The following is a 19,779-nucleotide window of genomic DNA, read 5'->3' as shown; positions in this document are numbered from 1 at the left end:
GCATGAATTTTTTTCCCACTGGCATGATCTCTTTTCCTGTTATTAAAAAAAAAAGTCCTTAAAAGAAGTGAAAAGGAAAAGAATCACACATTTATAGCAGAGAGATAAAATTTACTACTTCTACTGGCTTACTCTCCCCTCTGAGTATGGCAAACAGAATAATGGCCATGCAAAAATGCAATGCTAATTGTGACTATGTGGGATTACACACCAAAGGGGAATTAAGGTTGAGGATGGAATTAAGGTTGTTGATTAACTGAACTAAAGATGGGGAGATTATCCAGATTTATTTGGATAAGCCCAATATGGTTATAAGAGTCCCTTTTAAGTAAAACAGAGAGGCAAGAAAGTCTGAGGTAGTGAGAATGCTATACTACTGTCTTAAAAAACTGGTTGGGAGCCACGAGTCAAGGAATTTATGCAACCTCTGCAACTTAGAAAAGGCAAGCTTCTAGATAGCCTTTGTTTAACAATTCTCTCCTGGAACTTCCACAAAGAACTCAGCCATACAGTCTTGATTTAAACCCAGTGACACTTGTACCAAACTTCTGACATTTAGATCTACAAGATAATCAATTTGTGTTAAGTCACTATTTTATAGAAATTTGTTATAGCATCAATAAAAAGCAAAGTATTAATCACATTGAAGGAGGGTCTTAGTAAAAGTCCTAAAGAAAATAATTCCAGAAAACACTTGATTTCTTCTCAAATGAAATCATGAGAGCAGAATAGGTGTTTTGGAGTCGTGGCTCCTTGGGAAAATTAAATAAGTTTATAATATTATGTGAGAAACTCAAGTGGTGAAAAAATGTTTTAAAAGAAAAAGGACATTTTGATTATTGGTCTTTATATTGCCAATATAAGGACTTATCTAGGATTAAAGTTCACGAACAGGATTGCACTTATAGATAACAAATGGATAGCAAGTAAAATATTAAGGTACCTTGAATTTGTTACTCTGAATGTTTTAAAATTTTGCAATTTTGAAAGCTTCTATGTAAAAATGTTCCATTTTTACTTTCTCTTCTAGTTTCATGTCTTCTCCAATGGCTTCTCTTCTGTCCTTCCCACAGTTTCATTCCAACTGCACACACTATATTTCAGACTTCATTTGTACCAATGAACATGTCTCCTATATTTTGGGTCTTCCCTTTCCACTTCATACTTCCTGTTCACCTTTCCCTGATCCTGTAGCTTTATGCCTTCCCTTTGGTATCAAAATGGGTCTTAATTTCAACCAATCAACCAACAAATCAATTCTAGAAAGCTGAACAATTTATTAAAAATTTTTTATCAGATAATGAATGAGGAAGTTAGAAAATGATTACACGCAGTCAGTTAGGAGCAAGGTGCCCTAAGCCCCAAGCCCATTTATCAAACTAAACAATCAATGGGAACCAGGAGAGTGCCCCCCACCCCAAGCACAGGTGTCTCCCCAAATCAAATAAAAATGGAATGTTCAGAACACCAACACAATAATACAATGCTGAAGTAATGGTTCTGGAAATACAGGCCAGGTAAAGTGGGAAACTCAGTGGGCCTCAGTAATCTAGAAGACCCCACGGCCCCAACCAATCAGCAAAAGCCACAAAGCAGAGACACCCAATGGCTAAACACCCCCACTTCTTGCTCACTATACCCATATAAACTCCTGCTGTTGGGCCCCTCATCAGCTACCCACACAGGACCCCTCTCTGCTCAGAGAGTTTTCCTGTCCTTCCTCTTACCTAACAATAACTCTCTTGTTTTTCTGTAACTCTGGTGTTGATGTTGAATTCTTTTTGCTGTTGTTGTTTAGGCAGCAAAGATATGCAGATGAACAATAAGTACATGAAAAATGCTCATCATCATCAATGATCAGGGAAATGAAAATCAAAACCACAATTATATACTACCTTATACCTGTGAAAATGGCCCGTATTAATAAGACCAGAAACAAGTGTTGATTTCTACTTCGATATCATTGTGATCAGAGAATACATGTGATGTGATTTCAACCTTCAAGAATTTACTGGAGACTTGATTTACAAGCCAGCACTTGGTCTATTTTGGAGATGCAGTACTATATGGGGTACTATGCAGTTAGTAAGACTGAAGAAACTATCAGATGAAGTGATTAAAATTAAACCCCATAATTAAATTCAGCTTTCTTCCTTTCTTGAATTGTAATATCTCTAAATAACACTTTAACTCCAGTAAGTTTGTGTCTAAACTACTAACTATAAGTACTTCCCTAAAAATTTGGGAGGTTCTATCATTTGGGAGGTTCCATCATTTCCTAGGTAAAGCTATGAGAGCAAGAAGCAAAAATACAGAAAAACAATTTCAAATGACTTCTTTTATCCAACTACAATCGTTTGCTAACTTGACTATATTCCCAATAGAATGAGGTTCTAGCAATTAAGAACTAAACATCTTTGTATCTATGGAATCTAAGCATATGCTAATTATTGGTGTGTACTAAATAAATCTTTGATAAATTAATGAATTAATGTGTCCTCACAAATATAGCTGATAAAAAGCAAGATAAATCAGTTTAATTTTACCTTCTCTTCCTTCTTTTGTAGTAGAAAAGAAATGAAATTGCAGAATATAAGGGAGACAGAAGACATTTAGCTAACACATAATTAATGGTTGACTGTATGGTTATCACTTTCACATTTGCGCATTTACATGGGAGCTGAAGTGTGACATGGTGAAATAATTTGTGCAACAGAGCTCAGATTTTTTATCACTAGTGTATGTGCCATCCACCAGTGTCCAACAACAATAGTTGGACCATTTTGTTCATTTTGAAAATTTGCCACCTATAACCTCAAACATTGATATATTAATTGGAGTTAATATATTTCTAATTGATCTTTTCTACTCTTCATGTTACTTATTATATAAAATGAATTAGTTACTATGGAAACAATATCATTGAGGAAGGACAAACCTTGAAATTATCCACAAGTGAAATATGAAATCAATTAATATAGTAGTTGTGCAATTTATGTTAGAAAAGGTTAGGTGATCTAGCATGAAATAATTATCACAGAATAGAAAGGCTGTGGTCACCCATTAAGTTTTCTTTTTCTCCTTACCTCAAGTGTGCTCCATCGTTAGCCATCCTTAAAAATTTATGCTTATTTTGAATATAGTTTGATACATGCATAATTTAAGAAATGGTCTTTAGTTTTAGATTTCCTCATAAAAGAGGAGAAATGAAATAATGCAACCCATAGCCTGTGCACTGCTCTTCCATTCCAGAATTTTTGTCTCATTTCAGTTGCTCTTTACACTCAAATACTGATTTCTCTATCCACTGATTCCTTTGCAGATAAGTCTGACTCAGCTCAGGAGAAGCCACAAGGGAGACAACCACTCAGTTGGTGTGATTTTAGGCACCAGGATGGTATCCACAAAAATATGTAATCTAACTCTATGGCCTCTTGTGCATGAAATTCTACCATTTATTTCCATTTGTTAAGCGTCATCTTCCCTAGAAAACCCCATTTAGCCTGAAGATATGAGTTGAAGAAATCTGAGACCAGAACACATTTCAGGATTGTCACATTTATAAATGGGGAAACTTGAGCTACTAAAGTGAGGAAGTGGCTTTCCCAGGATCAAGCATCAAATAAAGAACAGAGCTAAATGAGAATCCCTATCACCTAACACACAGTAATAACCCTGGAGCACTGGGAGCCTTAAAAAAGAGGGACATGGGGAGAAAAAAGGGCATAGGGATAAAATGAGATGTCTGATCTGAACAGACTTCCCACACATGCTAGGGATATTACTGCATAAATGTCAAAGCCTGGTGGGTGTAAAAAGGGTAACTGGTGAAAACAATGAAAAATAAGACAATTATGCTTCAAATAAAATATATCCCACTTGATCTCATGATGCTTTAAATTCATTGATCCCCAGAAGAAAAAGTATTATGTGTGTATGGGAAATAGAGAGGGGGAAGAATAGTACTGTGTCCTCCACAGCTTCCCTTTTCACAATGAGACACTGGTAGGTCTATAAATAGATGGAGCAAGATCAGTATCAGAGGAAATATTCTGACCGATGTGGACATGCCTTTAATCATAGAGAGCTTAGAAAGTTTTAGATTAATGTGAAGATTTCCCAATAGTCAAATATCCTGCAGTACAGGATATTAGTACCCAATAAAGTACTGAAATACTTTGTACAGAATAAAGTACTGAAACTTTGTTAACTACTTATGAAAGTTCCCTTTGCAGCAAATAACTTTGAGCACTTGGTAATCTTTTTTAAAGAAAGGGGAAGCACTGAAAAATGTGTTCCTTAGCAATGAAATTAAATATATTTATAATAAATTATCTCTCTAAGGGACATCAATTATATCAGTTGACTTGTCTCTCTAGTAGGATTCAGTTCTAGGTTAAAAAACTAAATTTGCTGTAGCAAAACTTACCAAGGCAGAGAAAGCAAAGGAGGCTTTTTGTCACACATACAAGCCAAAATTATGGATACCACTGTCACCTGACTATAACCTCTATTCAGTCCCTCCTCCTTTTGTAAAATAGCCCTTCACAAACCACAGATAAAACACAGCATGTACCTGCCTCATGTTTTCCCTATCTTTTTTCTTCTTTTATTTTATAACCTGTTTTTGGTTTTGATTTTGGGTTTGGTTTCAGCAGCATCACAGTAACTGTTGTCCTGAATTTCCCTTCTGTCATGCTCCACTGAGTCAGGGCTCCTTTCAGGGTTTTTTGTTGCATATGTTTTGTTTTCCTTTTTGCTTTGGCATTTCTGATGCATTCTTCTGTCTCCTCAGTTTCAATTTTTTATGGGTTTTTAATAGGGGCAAATTTTTCAGTTGTTGTCTTTGTACCTGTTGGAATCATGGGAGGACCAGGGCACCAAAGGATCGCCTCCAGTACACTCATGAACTTTTCCTATTATGTTATGAGTGCCAGAATTTGTGGTTGAGATCCACTGTGATCCCCTCCTTCAGACCCTTTCATTGGTCTGTGTTTCTAAGCTGGAAGTTGTTCTCTTTTCCTCTTTTCCTCCCCAGCACTCCTATCCTGGGGTATCCACTCCTGTTGTTGATAGGTGCTCACAGTGCAGTTTGTTCAGACATTTCATTTTGTGGGGTGGGGAGGAGGTGTTTCAGATATGTCAGCCAGAACTTGCAGTAGCCTCTTCTATAGGGAAGTCCAGGTACTCTCACCCAACTGAGGCTAGAACTATTCTGTTACAAGCCTTTGACTTACCCCAGTAGTCATTACTCTATGCCCCATCTTTGATACTGCAGCAAAGCATCCTCCATTCTAGGTGCCTGCTTGTGCATCCCACTATGTAGTGCAGTGCTGGGTCCTAGGGCCCCAGATTGATGCATGCCAAGGTCAATAACTGGGGGGTTCTTGCTTCTCCCCTCTGATGAGTTGTACTGCTCCATTATCATTCTAAAGTTCAGTTAAAGTTGTTCCTACCCCTTTCAGCTGCGAAGGTGCTCCTATAGTGTGTTTTGCCAGTTTTTTCCTCAGGGAGTTTTGGTTTTGTTTTACAGCAGTTTGTTATTAGTATTTGGAGGAGGTGAGCTGGTGTTTTCATTGTGATGCCATCTTGATGAACTCCTGAAATTGTTTTTAACTGAATATATTTTTCTGTTTAAAAGATTTTATAAAGCCACTACCTTTCACTTTTTTTAACATGAATCAAGACCTTGTTTTTATCATCTTTTTCTGAGAACTTAAATTTACAATTATGTCTTGATGTTTTGGTAGAAAAGCAAGTCTTTTTGATGTCTTCAGGAACCTGTAAGTTCTTCCTTCACTTTGTATATATCTTCATATTGTGCTTTTATCCTTTCATTCTATGCTAATTTAGAAAGGGTATATTCAAAGGTAGATCTTTAGCAATATAGGTTTCCTTTGCCAATGGTTTGCTTATCCTTTACTTGTAAAAATACTTAACACAACATAACTTATCTGCATATAAGAAAGCGATTTTACATTTTTATAACTGTAAGTCACTGATGCTTTTATGCAGAGAAAATTTTAAATTCTGAAATAAATGGAACAGATCAGTCATTTTTTCTACTTTCAACCAAATGTATAAATTGGTAAATGTGACTGACAAGCTATTGATAGATTGACTTTAAAGTAAATAATTTTACTATAGAGATCAGCTTAGAAGGATTTCCCTTTTGGCTTGTTGGAGAAAATATAAGCCACACTTGAAATTCAGATAGACAAAGTTGTACTACATTAACAAGCAAATTTAAAACTTCAGTAACCAAAAAAAAAAAAAAAGCTTTATTTTTCACACATTTACAATTTTTTTTCAGTGTTTGCATCTGTTCAGGTAGTAACTATGGAATAAAATCTTAATATTACCAGATTTGATTTATAAGAAATCAGTTATCTTTGAAGCCAAAAATGAAAAGATAAAAATTGAAATATCTTTTACTAGATCTTATCTACATTGTTATAAAATACTAATGTATGTGTTTGCTTGCTTAGCATTTCTCTTTTTCTGGGTTATCATTGGGACAGAGTATTTTATTCACTAATATACATCTAGCCTGGCACAGTGGGTACTCAATAAATAATTGGTAACTACTGTTACTATTACATTGTTACAATTATACTTAGTATACCTCTAACCTCATATCTCAAACATCTATTCTGGGTAGTACTGTGCCTAATCAAATGCACCGAGATGCAGGACTTACTAAAATTTGTCCTGTCTTATGAAACTGGACAATAGCCTACTCAACTCAGAGAAACTGTAAGTCACGCTTATTAATCTGAGTAGATTGGGTTGTATTATATTAACAAGCAATCCTAAAATTTCAGTGGCTCAAAAAAAAAAAAATCAGCTTTTTTTTTTTTTTTTTTTTTTTTTTTGGTGCAACATTTTTATTGATTTTCTCCACCAACAAAAACTGCATGAGAAGCATAGTGGACTGAGTTCCCCAGAATTCATATGTTCAAGCTCTAACCCCCAATGTAACTATATTTAGAGACGGGACCTTCAAAGAGGTAATTAAAGCTAAATGAAGTCCTAAGAGTGGGATCCTAATCCAATAGGACTAGTGACCTTAAAAGAAGTGGAAGAGACAGCAGAGCTTTTCCTCTTCTACCATGTGTGCACAAAGAAAAGGTCACGTGAGGACATGCTGAGAAGACAGGCCTCAGTATGCCAGGAAGCCAGGAAGAGATCTCTCCCCATGTGCCAAAGGGAGGTCACAACAAGAAGTCAGCTGGAAGCCTGTGAGAAATCTCAGGAGAAACCAGACCTACTATTACCTTGATCTTGGACTCATAGCCTGCGGCATTGTAGGAAAACAATTTTATGTTGTTTAAGTCATCCAGTCTGCAGAATTTTTTATGGCAATCCGAGCAAACTTATCCAAAAACCAAGGTTGCTCCCCTGAACTCTAAGGATGAATGTGAGAAACAATTTTCATCCACTGTCAACTAGCAAGAATGTACTTCAGGGCATGGTAGATTATCTCATTCTCCAGTCTCTCAAACCAATCTCTCTATTAAGACCAGTCTTCTGGTTATATTACTGAGCATACCTTAGGGAGCAATTCAGTAAAAGGCAAAAAGGACCCAGCAGCAGGATACAAGGATATCTTATGGAAGAAATTTGCATGGAGGATCCAAAACTTCCTTAAGAAATTTTTTAATGAAAAAAAAAATATTATATGATCCAGCAATGCCACTTCTAGGTATTTATCCAAGGAACATGAAAACATCAATTCAAAAAGATACATGCATCCCTATGTTCACAGCAGCATTATTTACAAAAGCCAATGGACAGAAACAATTCAAAAGCCCATTGACAGATGACTAAAAAAAAGAAGTTGTGGTATCTATACTCAATGGAATACTATTCATCTACTTAAATAGATAAAATCTTGCCTTCTGCCACAATATGGATAAAACTTGAGGTGATTATGCTAAGCAAAATAAGCCAGAAAGTAGAAGACAATTGGCCTCCCTGGTGGCACAAGGGGTTAAGATGCAACCTATAAAGCTAGGCACAGCCACTGCAGCATGAGTTCATTCCCCAGCCAGGGAGGTACCCATATGGTGCAGCAGCCCTCTCCTGACTCGCCCGCTGCGCCCCTCAGCAGTGTATTTCAGTCAGTCTGCCTGTTCTGTTCCCCACTCTGTCTCTGGTGAATCCTCTCACCACCCCCACTCCTGGCCTATACCCCAGCTCTTCTATGTATAAATAAATAAATCTTAAAAAGAAAAAGAAAGTAAAAGACAATTACCAAATGGCATCTTTAATATGTGGAATATAAATTATCAAAGCAAATGAACTAACAAATCACAACAACCATAATTCTTAGACTGTGGAAAAAATACAGTAGTTATGAGATGGAAAGGGAAAGGATGATGGGAGAAAAGGGTAAAGGTAGTCAACTTGGTAGTGGGAATGGCACTAGGACTTTGACGATGGGTGTAGTGAGGCATATACACATATCAAGTTGTGAAGGCGTAATTCAGAAAATTAAATAATATCGTATTATTGTAAACCAATATAATTAACTTTTATTTTGAAATCAAAATTATATGTAAAAAAAGAAACAATTTTTTGAAATACTACATGTACTCAGTAATAGGAATAAGAGAAGTGTTTGGCTTTGGGGGGCAGAGTTTCCATCATTCTTTGTCTATCTTCTTCTTACTGAGCTGCCTCATGCTTGCCTTGACTACACAGGCTCTACACTGAGACACGCTCCAGAATATCTAGATAAATAAACTACTTTTTTCTACACACTAGACTAGGTAAATTACAACTCTAACTCAGGATTGAAAAAAACTGAATTCTGTCATTTGAAAAACCATGTTATTGCAAGTTCCTGTATGTCACTGTGTTTGTATCAAAAAAATAACAATTTTATTTTGCATATTATTTTAATGATGCTACAAAATAAAACAATACTATTGATGCACTGTCCTTAATGAGATTGGCTATACTGAGTATCAAGAAACAAATCATGACAGATCATTTTCTTGAAGTCCTATTATGTACTGGCAATGAGTTTATTATTTAGGATAACAAAAAAATATATGAAGCTATGATTCCCATCAGAAAGACAGAAAAAGAGCTTCAACTCAAATCCTATCTACAGGAGGTCAGATATAAGGAAAGTGACCAACAGCAGTTATTATGGAAACTCTTTAGAACCAGCCTTCATTTGGCCTGGTGAAGTCTCCAGTTTACTCAGAAGGTGTTACTACCTCCCAAGACAAACTGAAGAAACTCCTGAACCAAAGAAGTCATAGTTGGTTGTTTTTTTTTTTAAGATTTATTTATTTATGCATACAAGAACTGGGGTATAGACCAGAGGTGCGTGGGTGGGGACGTAAAAGTAGTTACCACAGACAGAGTGGGGAGCAGAACAGGTAGATCTACTGAAATACAACGCTGAGGGGAGCAGCGGGCGAGACAAGAGAGGTCTGCTGCGCCATGTGGGTTGCTCCCTGGCTCACCAGGGGATCGAACTCGTGCTTCATTGGTTGCGGATAGCTCCATAGGTTGCGTCTTAACCCTTTGCACTGCCAGGGAAGCCCAGAAGTCATAATTTTTGATGGAACAGTAGCTCTGGAGGTAAGCTACCAGCTACCAAGCTGCCCTGTCAAAATTTGATTTCTCATCAAGCTATTGTTGGACATCTCTACCAAAAGTCTTAGCATTTCTTCCAATCCCAGTGCCTGTTGCTCTCCCAAATATTTTGTTTCCTCATGTGTCTTTCCATTTTGGTCTCATAACTACAACATTGGTTATCTCATTCACCATCTTATTTCCTAGACCTTTTTCTAACTTTCTATTCCCCAGAATTTATGCAGTATGTCCACTTGGTCCTACAAATGGCTCAGGTAGTGTCAAACCACTCACAGTGAATCTCTTTGTGCCTGAATTCACTGCAGAGGCCATCTTTCCACAGCCTTCTCACCCCCAATGCCTTGGGAAATACCATTAGGACACATGACTCACATTCATACCAGCTTTTTGTGGGGTGACCAAAAAAAAAAAAGGATGTTTTATTAAAATTGAGTTTAGTTTGGCTCTTCTTGTTTATATCCCTGACACTCTGCTACATAAGGGGGTGGTTTAGACAGCCATCCCTTCTCCCTAGTCAAAACAACAGATCCGGACTCATAAACTACCCTCAGTATCTCATCCAGGACCACACACACATTCCAACAATGCTCTTCTTTTTCTGCCAAAAAACCCAGATACTTCTTCTCTTGGAAAAATTAACAAAAGACCTGACTCCTAATTCTTTTCAACTTTGCTTATGTCAGTGACTTTCCATTTCTCTAAAGGTTTTTTAAACTCTTTCACTTAAACCTATGTTGTAATGGTATAAGTCATGAAAGCAAAATAAACAAAATAGCTTCAGGGTACTGCTTTTTTAAAGCCTAAAGAATGAGGTCCCCAGTAGCTCTTTGGAGAGAATCCACAGTCGCTGACATCTTGAAGCATATACAAACTGTCACCCCACCTCAGAGAGAGAGGCATCCCATAATAGCCTCTCTCTCTGCAGCTGTCTCTCCCAGCAGTTGCCTCCCCTGCAATGCTGACTGCTGCCTTGCTTCTGCACGACCTTGGAGGAGGTCTCTGCCCCTTGCCTTGGAGGCACCCACTTCAGGTTGCCATCTCACAGTGACTGAGGTGTTCAGCTGTCACTCATTCACCCCAAGCATTCAGGAGTGTGATTATGATGCAGTTCTCTCTGAATAAATAATAGAGATCTGCAGTTTCTGAATTTGCCCTGTGGAGGTCAGTTCCAGGAAAACTTTTGCTCTCTCCACAAACCTTCTTTACTTAGACTTTGCAAATAGGTACTAATTATTATTCCTCTTAGTGAAGGAAGGAAGGGGGGAAAATAAAGAAAAAAGTAATACATATTAATCTAAATACATCTGAACACATACATTGGATGCCTGAAGTCATGCAGTATGTTAGGTGTTTGCACACTTTTTTTTCTTTTCTTTTTTTTTTTTTGCATAAACTGTGTCTGATTTGAGCATTGAGTTCAAAATTCATATTTTTCCCAATACATCAAGCTGTCACACACAATAAAGACCTTGAAGTCTTTAAAAAAAATAAGAAGCAGTAAGTATAGAATGAGCAGCTGTTGTGCTAAAAAATATATTGTCTGTGATATTTGTATGGCTACTCCATCCTTTCTCACTGACTTTACCTCACCAAGTCTGTTATTTATTTATCTTTTACCTATAGTGTGACCAAAGAAGCCAAAAACGTTTCTTCCATTCTTTGACAACAATTGCCTGAAATTTTTAGCCTCACTCCTCTCCTTTTGGATAAAAAATGTTTAGTGAGCAAGAATTCTCATTTAAAATAAAATGCTACATAGATCCTTGGATATATTGGCAACAAACGATAGGAACACCTAATTGATAGAAATTCCTATTTCCCTTACTAGTTGACAGAGTGAACCTCAATAACAGGGTATTGGATAGCTTAGTTTTGGAGAAGGGGGAAAGAGGAATAGAAGATAGTGGAAATGAAGCCCAAGGCACTAATGAGCTATGAACAGCTTGGGGAGGACAATTAAGGAGTAGCACAACCCAGTCAGTTATTCACCAGAGAGGTGAAACCCTTAAGGTGGGAAGTGGAGGTAGGAAGAGAAAAGTGGAAGGATATCAAACCCAATCTTGGCCTCAGGTACATGCTCACCTAAACTAAGTGGGGAAAAAGAACCAGAAGAGATGATGAGAAACTAATTAAAATGGAAGAGAAATTGTACAAAACAGCCTCCTGAGCTTATCTCTAATAGAACATGTACAATTCTCTGTTGAAATTGTCCATTTACTTGGCTGCACCCTCCTTTAGTTCATGGGTTTTTAGAGGACAGGAATTCTGTCTATTTTTATTTGTGTACGGCTATGACCTAGTAATGTACTGTTTGGCATACAGTAGAGGGTCAATTCATATTCAATGGATGAATTAATAAAATAAGTTTCCTTTTTTTTCCTCCTACATAAAATCTTTGATATGAAGAACCAAATGATGGCGCTTTATCGGTATACCCAGAATTCTTAGCGGTAAGTAGTTCTTTAAGAAGTATAAACTGGGTCATTTACAGAATTATAAACATTCCTACTCAGAAATGTGGCAAATATGCCCTAAGATCTAACAAATACTGTTTTGGTAATAATAATTGTTGTATGTAATAGATACTTTACTTATTTCAGGTTTCTTTATTTATGGTTAAGCATGCTTTTTTACATTTTCTAGTTTTATATATATCTCATTAAAATCAAATTCTATTCTGACTTCTATTACATTAGACTTCAATAGATGTGAGACATATTTAGTTGAAATATAGCTAATGATGCCAAAATAGTTCCTCTAGACATACTATATATTTTAAACTTAATTTAATTTCCTTCTTATGTACCAAGAGGAAATGTATGAGACTTTTTTCCCATGCATCTCTCTTTCCTCATTATCAAAGTATTCATACTGAATTATTTTTAAAAGGCAGTATTTAGTATTCAATCAAATAATAAGGAGAACGTGTTCCTTCCCAGTGGTTTAATAATAATTCTTGCATCACCAACCCTGAATATTCATGTTATGGAAATGTGTCCTACTTCTATAGATTTCATCACTGTCAGCTGGTGCCACAGCAGAACACAGGGACAGTTAGTCAGTCTTAATACATTCAGGATTTCAGCAATTACCAAAATGTCTTCCCTGACTTACCATCAATAATTCAACTTTTGAGGAATATAACACTGAGACACAAGAGGCTGACCAATAAATATTCTGCTATTCTTTGGGAAATAGGGACCTAACTGCATAAAAATTGTGATATCACTTGATTCAAGTCTTACTTCAGCTATATCTGCATGACATCATAAAGATGATTGATCGATTCAGTGGGAGAAGTAAATCAGCCAGCCCATTTTTTTTTTATCTGTAGGTAAATCGACTTATAGCATATTTATTTTTTCCCTTATTTTACTGTTGGAACACAGCTAGTCAGTGGCTTGATATTCATCATCCTCATTCCTCAAAACATGCATTAATCATGCTTTAACCTCAATTCTGTTGGCAGCATGACCTTGGGCTAATCACTTAATCTCTCTAGAATTCAGTTTCTTCATCTTAAAATTAGGTAGTTGGATTAAACTGAGGTCAACATTTTTTTTTTTCGAAAAGGAACATACAGTCTCTGTTGCAACTGTGTCATTTTAATGAAAAAAGGAACCACAGACAGTATATAAACACATGAGCATTTCTGTTTTCCAATAAAATATCACCTATAAAAACATGCAAGCAGCAGAACAGATTCATCTTTGTGCTCTCTTGTTAAGCTCTCTCAGGTCTTTTTCAAAGCTATGATTTTATATGTTACATACATATAAGGCATCTGAACGCCACAAGAGCAAATGAATTCATCAAGTCTCTCAATGACCTAGAACTAAAGGAGCATAGACACACCCCATCACAGAATAATTTCTCTGAAAAAATCAAGTAGGCCTCAGTAAACCCAGCTGATTAATAGACTAACAGAGTTCTCTCAATTCTGGTCAGTCAGCACATATTTTACTAATAGCCCAGGATATACAGACACTATGAAATCCAGGTTAAGTCTCCAAGTTGCCTCTGGATAAGGGGAGAATATGCCTATCATCTTGCAAGAATGATAGTATTTTCTTGCTTGTATCATGAAACGCTCCAGCTTTTTGTATTTTTTAAAATTTGAGCAAGACAGACACTAGTTCCTAATTTTTTAATGTTTATTGAATGAGTGAACAAAATGTTCCTATCATGTACAATTGTGCACTCACACACATACACGGAGGTTCATCACTCATCACAACACCTGCAGGTCATATGCATTCAAATAGCTATGCGATTCTGTTTCTTTCCACTCTGAGACTCCCAACTATTCACCTGCATGAATTCTAATTTCTCTTCTTCTGAACACTGTGTGGGCTTAATCACATTCTGTCCAGTACTGCTGCTTAATGGTTCAGTGTGGGCACTGCTTTATCTTGCCAAATAGATAGTCAGCTCCAACAGAGAAAGAGCCATATCTTATATTTATTTTATGTTCCCCTTCATGTTCAGTGGAATCTCTGCATTAACTGCTGGCAGAGATTTTACTTCAAATGAGACAGACCCTCCCAGAGCCAAAACATTCCAATTGCGATTCCCTGTTCTTGGGCCTCCACTCATCACTATCAGTCAACATTTATTTACTGATCTGTTAGTTCACAGAAAGATCCCTATTATTAGGGGAAAGGTGCAAAGGTAATAGACGGGAAGGAAGGAAGAAAATAAAAATATAACATGATTTTTGTTCTCAAAAAGCTTATAATCTATTTCCCACGCAAAGCAAAGAAGCTAGTTAAACAACAACAGCAAAATGCTAAATGTCCTCTGAGTATTATTATGAACAATACAGGAATTCAATAAACAAGTCAGGGGAAATTCAACAAGAGATTAGCTTTAGAAAAAGACAAGCACTAATAGTATATTTTCTTTAGTATTAAGATAGCTGTGCAGGAAAAAAAAAAATGTATCTACCTACTAACACTAACTCTGAGATAAAATTATATTTTTTACAAGAAAAAAACACTAATTCGGGCACCATAGTAAGCTCATATACTATCACTACTTCTTAAAACACAACATTATCTTTCTAGGTAAAGAAACAGCTTGAAAGAAATTAAGTTTCTTGTCTGCAAATGCAGAGCTAGTATTTCATTGGAACACGTTTGATTCTAAATCATGAATTTGTCACACTACAACATATTCATTTATCAAACATTTGGAACATTTACTGTGAGCAAGTATTATGCTAAAGATATAAAACATGATTTTTGGGCTTCCCAGGTGGCGCAGCGGTTGAGCACTGGGCTACAAAGCTGCCCGCAGCCTCTGTAGCAAGTTCGATCCCGGCCGCTGGCGAGGGTCCCACACGGCACACAGACCTCTCCTGCCACCCGCTGCTCCCCTCAGCAGTGTACTTCTTCTTCAGTCTGCCTGTTCTGCTCCCTGCTCTGGCCCTGGTGAATTCTCTCACTCTCCCGCACTTCTGACTGTACCCAGTGCTTGTATAAATAAATAAAAATAAATCTTTTAAAAAAAGATATAAAACATGATTTCTTCCTTTTAGTGTCTCATAGTCTGGAAGAGAGACAGTTACATAAAGAGACCATTCCAACAAAATTCAATGAATCCAAAAATAGATGTTGTGGATTATGTATTGGTAAGAGACCTAATCCATTCCTGCGAAATCCTAAAAGGCTTCCTGAAGGAGTAGAATTCTTCATTGAGTCTAAAGGAATAAAATAAACAAAAATAGCTTACATTTGTGTAGTTACTAGGCAGGTACCATTATTAGTCCTGATTTACAGATAAGACAGTTGAAGCACAGAGAGGTGAGAAACTTGCCCAAGCTTAAATAATATATAAGTGATTGAGCCAAGATAGCAACATATTCCCTTTTAATCTCTATAGTATATTACTTATGAGAAAGAGTTATCCAGGAAAGTGGATTGCAGAGGAGCATTTTTTGCAACAGCAAATTTCAGAGTAAGGCACAAGGCAAGAAATTGTACTGTATGGGACTATATAAGAAAAACAGTATGACTGGAGCAGAAAATAGAAATAGAGTTCAGAAAATTATAGATCAATCATGAAAGGTCTTGTGTAACATGCTAAGGATCTTAGAATGTTTCCTATTAGCTATAAAGGGATAAATTAAGGTTATCCTTCAGGATATATTAATAAACAGTTATGCCAGATGTTTGGAGGTGAATGTGAGATTTATCGCTAGAGGGGAGGGAGTTCATAGGAAACAGGCTTTTTCTAATTACTATAAATAATAACATATATTGGTTTAACATCCTAACAAGTTTGAAGTGTAAAGTACAGTAACGATACAGTTTTAATAGGCAGTGAGAAATGAGAATTTGAACCTGGGTAATGAGAGTGAGATAGAGAACTAGGAGATAACTGAGAATTAGATGGAAAAAAGATAACTTGATGACATACTGGATGTACCTACCTCACTGCCCATAAGACTTTCCATTTTTAACTAATTTGTTCAGAAAAAGAAAAAGCATAAACATATGCATTTTTCATTTTGGAAATGGCTACACTTGAGAACATAAAAAATTAATAAGACAAGTTTCCCATCTAGAGAGTCGATAGTCTGGAGTGGGCATCAAGAACAAGGACAAGTGCAAGAATGATGCCATGCCTGGGGGATCCAAGGTAGGAGTGATTAACCCTCACTGGGTGAGATCAGAGAAAGGTTGAGGGAGGAGATACACCAAATTGAATCTAAAGAAACTAACAGATACTTTCCAGTGGGTTAGATATTACTTGAGCTGAATAGTTCTCTAGTGTAGAGGGGCAAGAATAGAGCAGAACAAATAGCTTCAATTAATTATGTAGAGAAGGTGGGGGCAGGGGTAAATATGTATACCACTAAGGGCATCAAAACTTGAGGAATTTTATTAGCTGCTACTTATTCCACTAAAAGACCTAAAGCACAGGAAGAAAACTGGGGTCACAGAAGGATAAATGCAGGTACAAGGTAGAGATATGCAATAAAATTATAAGCAGGACTATGATTTTATATTGCTCTCTATGGCCACATCATCACACTTCATGTAGCCCCACCTTGAAGCACAGAGTTTTTGCTCATATCCTGGGAGAAGTATATAAGTCTATTAGTTCTACCCAACCCCTGGCATTTCTTATAATTACAGAATGCCATCTTGAGATTCACAGTTAGGGGTCAATGCATGAGGCAATTCCTACTACTCTTCCAAAGAATTTTAAATCACACCATAATAACTTATGTTTAGAAGCATCACAGCTTCAGTCACAAACATCAATTTTAATGAACAAAAATATCTTTTTTGACAAATGTTTATAGACATTATTTTTTTCTAACTACAATGCCCAGTGCTTAAAGGACTATATTACTTGTGAATATAACTCTCAGACTTGCAAAAGAATACCTTGTTTAACTTGTTTAATATGTATCATCTATGCAAACAATTTCAAAATCGCAAACATTTTCCTGGAAATGACTATTTATTTCCTTCTAAAGTTAAATTTCTACTGCTGTCCTTGGCAATCAAATAAGGAAAAGGGTAATTCAGTTACTGAAATTGATCAAGACTTTCAAGATCACGATACATACTGTCTTCAACACAGTAGCACAGCTCATAAATTTTCTTTGATTTTGCATAATCTCAATATTCCTTGTAGGGAGGGTTAAAAGCAATTTTCCTTAAGAAAAATAAAATAATTTAATGAAAAAGTTTGACAGTCATTTGAATTAAATGTACACATTAATCATGAAATTGTACAGAATAATTAGAGTGACATTTCTCCATTTATTATGCTGGAAACTTATATTGAGAATGATTAAAACATTAACAAGCAGATCAGAGACAATATGGAGGTGTGTTGAGTAACTTTAGCATGATTTAGTAAAGATTACATCTCCCAGGATAAAATAGTAGGTTCTCATTATATGCAGTGACTTACTTGCAATTGGAAACCAAAAGCTATTTTTCTCTTGCTATCAGGCATCCCCACTCCAATCTCCTCATCCGGAAGTACCAAAATCTCTGATTACATGCCACACTGAAGACAGATGGTTACAGAGCATTCACATATTCAATACCTGCAATAAAATTAACTGGAGTTATGACATCAGAAGACACTAAGCTAATGGCTGAGGTGAGTCCTGTCTTTTCATACACAAATGCATGTTTATCCAACCCAATATATTTCTCAGTTGCCTAGAGAGAAAATAAAATGCCTGAAGTTTCACTAGAAAAGATAATTCAACCTGAACCTGTTGGAGTAGTTTATAAGGATATGCAATGCTTACATCTTATGGGCTAGGCAGTGATCAAGATGAAATGAGACAAAAGAGTTAGATAAAACTGGGGTAGAGGGGAAGGGAATGGTTCTATGCTGTAGAAGCCTCAGTTTCACTGTGGGTGAGCTTCTCCCTCTTCCCGAATCTTCCTTATTTCCTTACAGTGCACTTCTGGAAAGCATTTCTCATAAAACCTCCTACATGCAATTTTTCATCTCAGAATCTATTTCCTAGCAACCTAATCTAAGATTCAAGTCAATAATTATGTAAGGCAAATACAAAAACACATAGTAATTTTGCTGACTCCATCAGTAATTGGTCTTTGTATCAATGACTTGACTTTCTATTACAGATATCAATCTATTAATTGGGGCAGAGAAAACTTACTCCACCCATGATTTGATGTAAGAACCTTTAAAGTTTAATTGATCTAAAACTAGAGAGCATTATATGTTGATCCACTTACCCAAATACTACAGCACACTGCTAAAAGTAAAGTAATTAACATGGGCATCCTGTTGATTCCCATTTTTCCCTAGAATTGCCGGGAGACTCTTCAAAACAAACGAGTGGCTTAATATGTGTTCAAACCACAAGTTTAGTAAATCTGTACTTCTCATTTGCCAGAAGAAAAATAATTATAAAAAATAATCTTGGGCCTTCCTGGTGGCACAAGAGGTTAAGTCTCAGCTCTATGAAGCTATCTACAGCCACTGTAGCACGAGTTTGATCCCCAGCCAGGGAGATAACTCACATATGGAGCAGGCTGACCTCTCCTGTCTCACCAGCTGCTCCCCTCAGCAGTGTATTTAGTCAATCCACCTATTCTGTTCCCCACTATGTTCTGGTGAATCCTCGTATTCCCTGCACCTCTAGCCTGTACCCCAGTTCTTGTATGTATAAATAAATAAATCTTTAAAAATAATACTTTGTCCCAAACTTTCTTGCATGATAGTTTGTGAGATAGTATTAATGACCCAGGCTGATAATAACATATGAACAAATGTGAACAATACTAAATATACCAAAAAGTTATGTATTTATAAAGATTAACAAATCATTAACAAAGATTTCCTTTTCAGAAAGCAAAAAAAAAAAAATCCATTTTTTCCCTTCTAATTTTAAATAAAGAAATTTTAAGGATAAAGTTTTTGGCAAGATAAACACCAGTATCTCAGAGAGTCTTGAAACAACTCTTAAAAAGCACAAGGCAACTAGCATAGGCTTGGAGTGGTAAGAGCAACAGATAAGAGAATCAGAGAATGTCAAATTCAGAAAGAACTTTCAAGCATACTTAAGCCAACTGTCTTTTTGAAGTCTGAGTCCTTTCTATAAACCAGTTAAGTGTTACTTAAGCCAACCTACTGACCAATCAAGAGTTCACAGCTACCCAGACAGTCAATTCTCTCTTAGAACATTAGAAAGCTTTTCTTTATATTGAACTAAAACATGTGGTTAGTTGATAAAGAGACATGTTTTAGTTCAAACACCACCTTTTCTATGGAATGAACCATTAAAAATAAAATTACAGAGTTATGTAAACTAGTTGCAAATCAATAAAACTCAAAAGGTAAATTAAAAATAGCAGATATCCTCATTGAGGTTTTTTCATTTATACCTCATGATCTTTCACTTATGGTCTTCAATTAATGGTTCTAGTCTTATCACAATCATAGTTAATATCCAATTTAACAGTTCTCTAAAAGAGGGGAATTCACTTACAAAAATTATACTGCCAGGCATGGCACAAACTAAAAAGAGTCAAGCAGAACTTCCCCTCCATTCTAGATACTACACCTTTATTCTTGCAGGCCAAGATTGCACTCATTGTTTTCATAGTTAAGTCACACATATTGATTCAAACTGAGCTTTATGATGAGTAAGTCTTTTAA

The 19,779-nt window shown here is 36.3% G+C and overlaps 1 protein-coding gene across 1 annotated transcript in view; it reads right to left on the bottom strand.

Moving 5' to 3' along the window:
* The window catches only part of FOXP2 (forkhead box P2), a 1,127,785-nt gene that overhangs the window by 969,642 nt on the left and 138,364 nt on the right, over nt 1-19,779 (bottom strand). Inside the window, exon 4 of the mRNA XM_054692568.1 lies at nt 17,548-17,686. The gene's annotated coding sequence lies outside the window, so the exon portion shown is untranslated. The remainder of the gene's footprint in view (nt 1-17,547; nt 17,687-19,779) is intronic.

This window comes from Talpa occidentalis, unplaced genomic scaffold (assembly GCF_014898055.3).
Source record: "Talpa occidentalis isolate TD23 unplaced genomic scaffold, MPIMG_talOcc4v2.1, whole genome shotgun sequence".
Classification (NCBI taxonomy): domain Eukaryota; kingdom Metazoa; phylum Chordata; class Mammalia; order Eulipotyphla; family Talpidae; genus Talpa; species Talpa occidentalis.
The sequence above is the reverse complement of the archived record's forward strand: the minus strand, read 5'-3'. Positions and strand labels throughout refer to the sequence as shown.